The sequence below is a fragment of the Buteo buteo genome, chromosome 15 (assembly GCF_964188355.1).
Source record: "Buteo buteo chromosome 15, bButBut1.hap1.1, whole genome shotgun sequence".
Lineage (NCBI taxonomy): Eukaryota > Metazoa > Chordata > Aves > Accipitriformes > Accipitridae > Buteo > Buteo buteo.
In genome coordinates, this window is record NC_134185.1 from 3236044 (window position 1) to 3248298 (window position 12255).

Below are 12255 nucleotides of genomic sequence, written 5' to 3' on the forward strand. Positions count from 1 at the left end.
TTTATCCAACCCACAGGGGTAATTTAAGTTTCAATTAACAGATGCTAGCATGTGACTTTGAGAACATTAGGAACTATTAGGCTACAGATGAAGAAATAATGACCAAGTTTCATAACAGCTTTAAATACAAAGGAATATTAAGTTAAATGTATGGTTTTGATCCATATCGCAAGACACTTGCAAGTAATTTATTTGAAGATACAAATTATATGTTGCAATATGTGTTAATCTACATTTTTAGTTATATATTAAAAGCAAAACCCCCAAAAACTGCAGTTACTTGCACAAAGTCACAATTGCATTAGTAAAGTGCAGAATATGCAATCTTTTTTTTTTTCTGCTTACAGATACAGACTATAATATTTAAGTGCTTTATACTAATGAATGAATGCCTTCTAATTTTATTTTTTTTTTGAGGAAGGAATGCCTTCTTCTCACTGTTGTAGACATGAGACACCAATGCTCTGAAAGAAATTTAAGAATATCTAAGTCTAACTGTGGAAAAAATCATGTTGACTACACTTGACTATCCAGATATGCAAAGAATGGATGCTCAAGAATCTTGTTGAGACAGAAGCTAAAAGATCTGATGACAGAAAATTTATCTGTCATAAAGCCCATTTACTTTAGATACTTCTGTGATCCATCACCGTTTTATCTGAGCACCCCACAAAACTTAATCACTTTGGTGCCCACTCAGATTTGAGATTCTTCAGCCACATTCTTGGAACATTGGGTTTAGAGAAGGGTATATTAGTGGAGGCACATCAATGGGGCTATATTGTTCCAAAGCCCAGAGTCATTGCTGCTGGACTCATTTCAGGATTTGTCGATCATCTCCGTGATCAAATGGCAACCACATATTTAACTTTGCACTAGAGACTTTGCCACCCATTAACAGGAAAAAAAAATAACATTCTATCCATGTATAACTACCTTTGATATATTTTCTACTGCCAAAGCCTCGTGATGTCTTGCTATCTACCTTAAGGCTTAGACCTTTCTAAGAAATACCACCAAAATGCTTTTTGGTATTTTAATTAATACTGCCTGTCAGGTTTGGTGACCCACTGATGTGTTTTGTTCTCTGCTTGATGGACAAATGTTACCTAAGGAAGGTAGTGTAAGTTGTTTACTCTAGTGTTGTCCTGTATCAACACTGTTTCATTAACTAAAATAATTTGAAGGGGGTGTCAGTGTCCTGATGCCTGGACAGCTACCATTTCTGCATTCCATAATTTTCTGCTATGAATAGGTGAAAGACTCATTAAATTAAAAATTTGCCAAAAGACATCCAACACATTCCAGACACTGGAAAATATAAAAAGTTTTATGGAGTAATTATAGATTCTCCAACCTCTGGAACAGGAGGTCCTGATTCTCTTTTCACTTGTGCTGACGTATTTAAGAAACAGTTTAATTTTAAGGGAATTTAATTAAGCAGTAATAAAAACAGAGGAGACTCTGGCACAAGTTTTCCAGTTCCTTCTCTAGCCTATATACTTTCCCCTTGACTTTAAGACACGTAATATAGCTTACAATGTATCGATTCCTAAGACCTAAGGCTATGTGGAAAACAAACCTGTTATTTCTTGACTAATTTTGAAGTTTGTTTTCATTCCACCTCAGAACAAAGTGGAGTTCTTTTTTAATTTTCTAAAAAGATGGCACAGAGAGTGGAAAAAAGATATGCATACAGCAGACTTGTTATTCTGAGATAATAAGGAGCCTTTCACTGAAAACTCCTCTTCCAAAGCAAGCAGTATGGATTAATAGCATCAGTTTGTTGAGTAAGACTTTGTCTCTCCATGAACATTTTAACTCTGGACCTGTAGCTGGTTTTGATTCACTGTCATTTGCCAGCACACATTTGTCAAAGAGGGCTCAGTGAGATTTTAAACTCTTCAAACTTCCCTCATACTCAAAAGAACTTAATCACATTACAAAAGCCTTTAAGTAAGTATAATGGTAGCTTGCTCCTTAAATATCTGGTCTCTACAGAATGATGAGAAGGTAATTGATTATTTTGAATTATTATTGTAGTTACATTATTATAGTGTCGGATCTATATTCACAGCTTTTTTTTTGCTATTCTACATATAAATCCTTGGAGCTTTTGTTGCATTTCACTCTGGTTTCTTCCCCATGTATATATTCATTGGTTGTTTTGAAACATTTTGCTGCAGCAAAATAATACTCTTTTACTTCAATTCATGAATGAGATTCTATCAGTGATGTTAAAAGACCTGAAAACTAATTTCATGGAGGAAACACATACTATTCAGTAATGTCTCCTTTATAAAAACTTTGTGGCTAAGCATATCTAGAAGACCTCTCCCTTCTGCTGGGAGCCGGTGTCACGCCGGCGTGCAGTGTTTACACATTCTGCTCCGGCTCTTATGCAATGGCCTTGGGCAAGTTTAGAAGGAGGAAATTCAGAAGACATGTAGCCACTGTCTATTAGTTTGGTCTTTTCAGATTTGTGGCAATTAAGCACAAAAATATTTAAAAAACATCCCAAGTTTGTTTTAGAATACCGATATTTAGAGTTGAGCAGTTGAGTTCAATGAAGTCAACACCTTATGAAATTTTTTTAAGGCTTCTTTTACAGCTGCACAAGAGAAGGTCTCCATACAGGGAGGAAGGTATGGTATATAACAACTAGCAGTGACTCAGCACTACTTATTAAATAAACTATCCACATCTAAAAATATAAATTTCTAAGTGGCATTTAAGAGATATAGAATACGATGCAGTCCATTGATTCCCTCCCCTGCATGGGCACTGTTCATTTGTGAAGTGGTTGGGTTTTTATGTGAGAAATGCAAAACATTTTTAAGGATTTGCTTGTATTTATAAGCAAATAAGTGATAAGGAATTAATTATCCATTTTCTGATTTATTTTTGTCTGAATGACCACACCGGATTTGCCTGTTACTGCCTTAAAAATTTACTAAGAAGCAAAACATCTCCTTTTAATGTATAGAGATTTCCCTTTTGAGTCTCATTTACCATCTGCTGCAGCAAGACCAGAAAAGTCAGAACACGGAGAAAATAGAAAGGGAAGTATTTTTTCAATGTTTTTGTTACACTTTTTAATTCATGCTTAAGTGAAAGTGCCGCTGGGCTCCAATGAGATACTACTACTATTCATTTTGGTAGAAAAAAAATGTTATGTTGTCATTTTAAAGATGGATGAATGCCTAGACTGGAAGATTGATATGTCTGAGCCTTTATGTTAGAGAAAATGATGGCCTAATGGTAGTTCCACCCCCACCCCAAATTGTATAATCTGAATAGTACACGTTGTACCTCTTAGATTCAGGCTGGAGGTCTTTAAGTACTCTAATACACATACAGCTTTTAAAAGTTGAACTTGAGAGCCAAGAAGTGTGTGTGGGGGGGGGAACTTTAAACCAGCATCTACTGAGATATTTGATGCTATGCTATAGCCCTCTTTAGGGTAAATTCAGCGATTCAGTGAGAGTAAGGCATCCAGAAAAGTACCAGTTAAACCTGTAATTGTAATTATGAAACAGTAAGCGTAGAGAAAAAAAGAATGGAAAGGGGAGATATGTACCTGCATGATGATATGAATCTAATTACAAATTTCCCAGAAAGAATGAATGCTTATTTTTCAATATGCTGCTGCTTATGCATCTTTATTCATATTTTGACAATAACTTACAAGCCACAAAATTACCTAACCCAAACTCTTTGTTCCACAGTCAACTTTGAACCAAACACTAGTGTCAGAAAACACTTTAAAAGTCCTATATACTCTGTTACTGATGTTTATAGATTTATCAGCTAGCTTGGACACAAAGGCTTAGAGTCTGAGATATGCTTTGATTAGAGGATGAATGTAATGTTTGGAGGGGGAGAATGGGTATTAGCAGCCTTATTTAAAGGGCAGAATTTATATATTACATCAAATCCATGTAATAATTGATCGTTTGAAATATACCCTTTTAAATAAAGTGTTAGGATGCCTCTCAACCCTTCCATCTAGAATGCCTTCTAGGAAAATATGGAAACAAAACAAAACTAGTGAAGCAATTCTATTGAATCAAAAAAAAAAAATCTGGAATAACACAGCATCTAAAGGGCAATCAAATCAAGGCAAAAAACCTTCTGATATACTCATGGTAATTTCGATTTGTTTTGGGAGTAAATGTGTAATTCAGGGTATTTTTAAACTTCATAAGGGAACAAGCAAGCTCTTTCTGTTCCATTGATTTAGAAAAGAAAGAAAACCAAACCCAAAAAAACTACAAAGACTTAAAAAAGAATCTTGATGTTAAAAATGGAGATTTACCAAAGAAATAACTATCATTTCCCATTTTCCAGCTGTAGAGACTGCAATTTATATATGTTCTGTGTATCTACATGGCTTCTCTCTGGCACTTCAAACGGACATGGCAGATGCAGTTCATCTCCTTTCCAACCATCAACATCCCCAACCATGTGCCCTTCTGGAAGAGGACAGAGGTGCTTCTCCATCATCGTGGTGATCCCACCCCTCTACCTCCTCTTTTGCACTTTTAATGCATTTGCTTGTCAGTATGGCACACTGTGGAATTGGCAATAAGCCATCAGAGAATGCTACCATATGACCTGGAAGTTATCAGCCAACCTGTTTGCACACACATTTAATATTAATATTGCTGTCACTGATCCTACAGCCAACTCTTCCGGCATTTGTAGTGAATACTGAGCATCTCACTTCTGAGAATAATCATCTGGGTCGCTCTATACATTTATTCTCGTAGTTCCCAAGTCATTAGTTGAAGTACCATCAAGTTCATGATTGCCAGTAGGTGATCTAACACTTGAAAATCTGCTTTGTATCTAAATAAATATATGGAAATTATTAAGATATACTTGTCTGTACTAAATTTTATAGATCTATCTTTTTATATGCACACAAATTAATAATCTCTCTGCTATAAATTGGGAGACATATCAATTGTTTATTTAACTTCAGGTGAATGGAAGTTTTCTGAAAGAGTGAAGGATTAATACAGCAGAAAGGTCCTTTTCTTCATGTTATGATCCAGTAGATGATTTTCTTCTTTTATTGTTTGGAATTCCCATGAAAGTTACTGGCATAAGTACCTGAAAGAGCTACACTAGATCAAGACCTTTTAAAATTACAATTGTATGATGGCAAAACTCCCTAAACAAATATTTACTATGTGTGTGGTCATTGGAAACACAGGCAAAATAACAAACAACAAAAAAAACTTTTCATTTCATGCAACTTGTATGAGTTATTTTAGCAAAACACCACCTTTGACATTATAACTCCTGTCTTTGTAAAGGACAAGAGTTCATAACTTAATTGTAAAATCATATATGTGCAAGCAAATTTTTCTGGTATAAACCTGGACTTAGAGCTCAGCCTTGAAAATTCCTACACACACGAGGAACTGTATTGTAGTGTTCATACTGCTGAACACAGTATGACTGATGGTGCTTATATATTTTTTCCTGAGTGAAATTTTGGTGGAATCAAGCTTTTTTAATTATATCAGTATCTTAACCTGGGGAGAAGGGTGAAAAGTAAATTCAATTCTAGTAAGTAATTTTGTTACTGGCACTAGTTACATATTTCAGTAAAAAAATTCCTCAGATAAAAATCAAAGAAAGAAAACAGAACTAGATGAAACAGGCAGTCGCATGTTTTTCTAAGGTTAATACTTAGGTATTTTAAATAAATGACCTACCTATTATTCCTGAGCCTTTGAGGTTGTCTCAGGCAGTATCTGACCCCCAGAGTGATCACATGGATGACTCTGCCCTACTAAATTTTAAGCACTGGAATCTACCACTGCAACTATAACCAAGTAGCGTTTTTAATACCCTCTAGCCAGTCAGTGTACTGGGAGGCTACTCAAAAGCAGTAACAAGAATGGGGAAGTTAAAAGTGGCAACAATTTCCATTTTTCTAGAAGTAAACATGGAGAATAATTACAAAAGTGTTTTTATGTTCTGATTGTGTCCATGTTCAATCTTTTTATTGTTACATAGTTGTTAATGGGTGAAATGAGATAATAATTTTACCTTATTGAGAATGCATCTTTCATGGATGGAAGGTGGACTTCTTTTATCTTTTACTTTGTATAAAATCCTATTTCTTGATGAATAATTTTACGAGCTTGTCATAGTTGATCTTTGTTTTCATTTTCTTTTATTGGAGACCTCAGCAATGTAGATCCTAATTAGTATTGCATTATATATAATTAATGTTTCAAAGCTGTGAAGTGCATTGACTTCTAATAGTATGTTACCTATTAAATGACATTTTGTGAATATTCTTAGCACAACTATGATTAGGAAAATACACTCTACAATGTCACTATGTCCAATATAAACCTACAAAATAGTCCAATGAAAGCCAGAATTACTACTCTCCTTTGCTCATCCTCTTTGTCCCTTAGTAACGCAGAAGCTTCCTGATTCTTTCAACAAATTAACATACCAGCTGTATTACCTTATGTAAATGTAGCAGAAAAAAAGGAGAAGAAAAAGAGTTAATGCGTGTGAATGTGGAGGAGGAGAGAATGATAATACCAAAACTATGTGAACTGAAATTGGCTGCATACTTATACCAAGTGACATGGAGAAAAGGCCAGAAAGCCTAACCTCTTAACCTCTGGTGCTTGGAGATTAATGTGAAACAAGCGCTACATCTCTGTAGATCTGTGGACATCTGCTCTCTGCGTACCCCATTTGTCTCCCTCTGCCTCGGAAAGGACAGTTGGCTCTGTGGCTACAGTGGTTTCCAGTCCGTATGATATTCAACAGCAGGCAAGAGTTCAAAATCACCGCATTTGACTCTGGTGTTCTGACTGTATTGCACTGCCATGGCACAGGAACCGCAGGCACAACAGAAATGTTTGAAATCCTTAATACATGCAGTGGGACAGAGTCCTGAGTGTTATGGCAGCTGAGATATTCCTGAGAGAGAGAAAAAAAATAAAAAGCATTGGTTTACCTTGTTAAAATCATCAATAAAAAGTGAATGCTGCAAGAGGAGAAAAATAAAAATGAAAAACAAGATTGGTTGATGTGTTTGGCAAAAAAATAACTAAAATGTGGAACTATTCCAGAACAAATAAACGACGATATATTGTATTTTATTATTCGGGAAAAAAAGTCAGTGTATGTAGTAGTGAGACTGAACTTTGAATCAGTTTGTCAGTGTTATCCAATGTGAACAGGTTAGACAATCCCTGAGATGATTTTTACCTTTGGTTGATTTAAAGTCCTGAGCTGACATTTCAAGTATTTAATGTGTTCCGGCTTCTAAGCACAAATATTACCACAGATGTTAACATATCAGTCAGGCATGCGTTTAGGTGTTTTATTGGATCAAAACCTCATGTTCTGTGGCTCAGTCAAGAAATTTCACCAGTTTCCTTTGAAGCACGTTCGACAATGTTATTCAGTGACAAACCTTTTTTGGTCTGAGAGCTATCCAAACCAACCTTCCTTTTTGAATTGCCATGAAGATGAGTTATTTTCTGTTTGTCTGAGTGTTCAGTTGCTCACTGCACAGTTATGCTTCCAGGGCAGAGCAAACGGGGGACATTTAACATCCTGACCTCTTCATAAGGATCCCTTTAAGAATGCGGAGTTTTAAATGGATGGCAGTTTTGTTCGTACAGGGTCTCCGCTTTGAGAGCTGGTTTTGCGTACTGGAATCCTCCAGACCCTCATCTCTGAGGAGAACTCACAGAAGCAAATGCTGGCCTCTTAAGGCTAATTTCCCTGGATTTCTTCTTTAAGCAAGGGAAAAAGATATGTCTTCCAGAGGACAATTCATAGTGGTTGATTTAGACACCTCCTCTGAATCACTCTTCCAAGGACCTCTCCTTGTCCGTGGATTACCAAGGAAGCCAAGGGAGATTAGCCTCATGGGGCCAGTTAGTCTTTATGATTACTGCCTGTAGCCTTATATTTTATCTATATATCATGAATCACAGCTGAGCTGGTGTTGCCAGGTGATAAGACTTGGACCATTAGTTCAGAAGACAGTAAAATACTTCTACTTCGGATCACTTTCTTGGCACCATTTGATGAATGACTGCTAAATAAACAAATACACATTTCCTCTATTAAAATAAATATACATTTTGTTACTGTTTACTCAGAAATTATAGTAATATACATTCTATGTCATATATTTACAGTCCTGCCTACCCATGCAGAGTATGCTAATAATGTAAATCTACCGAAAACATACAATTTTGAATTACGGCCACAAGCATGAAGGCAGTAGTCTTTGCTATTATTTAAAAGGCATGAAGATTTGGAGCAGAGTCAAAAGCTCCAAGTGGCTTATCATCTTCAGAATGGGAGAAGAAGAAGTTTGCAATAATGACAAGTAAAATAATGGGTCTGGAATAAGCAATACTATAGAAGGAGCATATCAGTTATTCTGTTATTTTAAACCCAGACAGTTTATCAAAATTATACATATATTACATATGTAGTATTTTCCCCTAAGCTTCAGCTTTAAACAAGGGTGAAAAAAATAACTCATTTCAAAGGGGCAATTCATAGCTGTTAAACCAGACAACTTTTCTGAAACACTCTTCCTCAAAAAACTGATTACTGAAGAAGCCCATGGGTGGTAATTGCACATGTATTATCTATGTAGTATTTTCTGTTTTCATGTAGGTGTTTCATATGGATCCAATGAAAAAGACCTACATGCACATTGTTTTGAATATAATTAATTAGACTACATTTTCCAAAACAAAATCAATATAATAGATACAAAGTATAATTTATATACAGAATAATCTACCTTCTATCAGTTAGAAAAATTAACAATGGAAAATTCCCTTCTCATGTATAAGAGCCTGATTCAACGACACATTTCTAATGTCAAATTGAAGAGCAACTGTGAGAATTTGTACTGACTTTTTTGCCTTATCCTGTAATGACAGCTCCTCACTTTGAAACAAACCAGAACAAATCACAACAAAACAAAACACAACAAACACAGCACTTTCTTCCTCAGTCTGTGTACACCTGCATAACCGTTAGCAGTGTGAATTCATTGCTCAAAGACATATTAAGCTTTATCTACCTAGTTTAAGCACCGTTATTAGCTTGGTCATGGGATCTTACATTCCAGCATGGGCTGCAAAAGTGAAAAGGAAACTTTGGCCCTGCACTTGCATTAAATTTCACATTACCATGGATGTATTATGGGTGTCCCAATAAGGTGGTTTTACATGAAACTAAAAAATATCCTATCCATAAAAGTACATGTGCTGAGAACCTCACAGCAGTTAGTGAATATAAGAAATCTACATTCAACTAGAGTATCTATTTTTCATAGCATTTGTTTAATCTAAGAATATAAACATTATAAAAAAATCGTTCCCTTGCTATTTGTCACTAGCCCTACGAAAATAAAATAATGAGCTTACTAGAATCCTGCCAACCTACAGAACCAATGGAAGGAAAACCAAAAAAAGCAAAACCAAACAAGTAAACAAACCGCTCTTTGGCTCTTACAAACTCTTGGAAAATACAGGGTTTCATGCTGTGATACTGATAGAATATCTTTATTTTTAGATGTTGTGTTGTAGCAACAAGCCACAAACGTGAAAAATATTTCTCCTATTTGGATACCTGCAGGTTTGATTCGGATAGCTACTGACACAGGTCAGGCAATGTTGTCAACCGGGGTCATGCTACCCAGTCAGCTGGTCTCTTTCTTACCCTGGTAAACTCAAGAAATAAGAACCAGTACAGACCATACTGTATGGTGATGGACATAATTTCTAATGGACTGTAGTTACAAGATACTGCAGAAATATGTACATCATTCACCACTAGAAATATATCTTCTTTTTTTTTTTTCCCTCAGAGCAAACAGTGTCCTTTAATGAGAATGGCCACATTCACCTTGATCTCCCCGTACTCCATACATCTCACTGCTGCGATATTAATTTGATACCAGAAAGTATCAGCGCATTGAAAAACGGTGTCTGAAAATGACAAAAAAAAATCGTATTCTTACCTGCAGGAAAGATCAAATGTCATAGCTCATCCTTTGCATATGAGATATTCAGGAAAAGGAAGACTTTGTTATTTCTTATTTTTTATGCAAAGCAAGTACCAAAAAAAATCACGTTCTGTACAAATTGAACTAATATGAGCAAACTGGCTAGAATTACATTTGCAAAGCATCCAGCTAAAGTGTTTGCATTGTCACATTGATTAATGTCCAACATCTGTGCCAAGCAGGCTGTAAAACTCTCTTTTGTTCAAGTCCAGTTGATATGCTGATGTTCAGGATAAGAAAATAGGTGCCATCTTATTCCCTGAAGCGTAGCTTTATCCATGGTCACTTGAATTAGAGTTTATTTCCCCACAGACTCTGGAAGTTGATGATAATGTTCCATATCACAATTCCACATCGAACTTCACAAGTGGGAGTAGTAAAAACATTTTGTCTTCAACATGAGCTGGTAGCTTGACCTTTATTTAAGATGAAATTTACAGGAATGACCTTAGTAGTTTGGGATTTCACTTTATCCCCACAGCTTCTGTGCATATTTTAAAATCTAACTAGTTCATTCTTTGTTTCAAGGTATTTTGTCGTAGCTTGAAACTCTATAGGAAAATTGATTTACTTAAACATAAGCAAAAGGTAAACAAATTATTTGAAGTAATTACAATGATAAGAGTTTTAAATCACAAATTATAGAGAATGTAGTTAAATTTAATGGTCAGCTCTCTAGGATGTAATTGAGTGAGTTATACAACTTTGTTTTAAGTTCCAGAAGTTTGCAAATTATTTAAAACTAAATGAAATAAAATTACAATTGATATTTCTTTCTAAACACTAATATCCTTTGCAATTAATGTAAGTGTAGTATTAGCCTAGCTTTTAAATTATCAGATGTGCTGTTTGGTAAATGATTAATAATTAATTTTCATATTAAATTACCTGTACTTCAGAAGTACAGAAATTCCACCTGTGCATACAAAGAAAAGGTTTGTCTGTAAGAGAAAATTTCATTAAAAATAAGAGGACGGTTTTGCTTTTAAGTCCTCTTTTTCAAATTAAGACTGCATTTCCCTGGAATCTGCCAAGTACTTGTAGATCTAGTTTATTTGCTTTTGAATCTTTGTTAATACCAATGAGAGAAACCTGCTGAGTCATCTGCTCTTCTGTTTGCGTTTGGATTTCTGCAGAATCAAATCCTGACCCTGCAAAAATTTCCAAGTTTAACAAAAGTGGGCACACTGACATCAGTGGGACCAGTCACTCAGAAAGCCAAGCATGTGCATAAACATCCATAGATTCAAAGCTGTAAAAGGTCAAAATCAATCCCTCTCTAATTTGTCAGCACTTTGCCTAGCAGACCATCAAACACTCAGACAAAACAACATACCGAGTGATGCTGAAAAAAACAGACAAGGGTGATTGCAGAATGTTTTAAAACCCTATACGAAAATAAATTTATATTCAGAGCAACAGAAAATTATTTGAGAATAAACAATCTATGCAGTAATATGCTTGAAGAGTCAAAAAGTAATGCTTTATTTAGATAACATCATGAATTGTACAGGAGTGTTGTTTTTCTTGATCATATGAACTTCTTCCATGCTGGATGGTATGAATTAATAATATTAATTAATAATACCTCTGAAGAGCACACTTTTTTTCCTTTGTGCTAGATTGCACAGGAGCGAGACATTCCTAAAAACATAGTGCACTCCAAGTTATGCAGCTTCAGTCTCATGATATATTGACAGTGTGTATGGAATAGCTTTGAGTAATAAAATTTAGAAATTAGCTGCAAATAGTCTTCATAGTACTTTATTTGTCAAGTGATTCCACTTCTCACCTTGAAAAAAAACCAAAACAAACTTGTAAGCTTACTTCTAAAAGGACACCATTCAGTTCAGCCCTATAACCCTTCTTTGCCTAAATTTGCATTGGTAATATACAAAAGCATTACCAAATATTGTATTTTATTTATTTGTGATTTTTATGAGACCTTGTGCTGCATTTAAAATGAAGTCAAACCTCAAGGGTGGAATGTTAAACGAAACACAGACATTAAAGGTATTTCCCTTTAATGATAATTAAATACCTAACATTGTGGGATATCAGGGTCATTAATTTCACATAACCAATTCTGGAGCGGTTACACCTGTACAATTAATTGCTGTTGTTGTTGTCCTAAATATTTCCAACTATGCTATCAGCTATGGGCA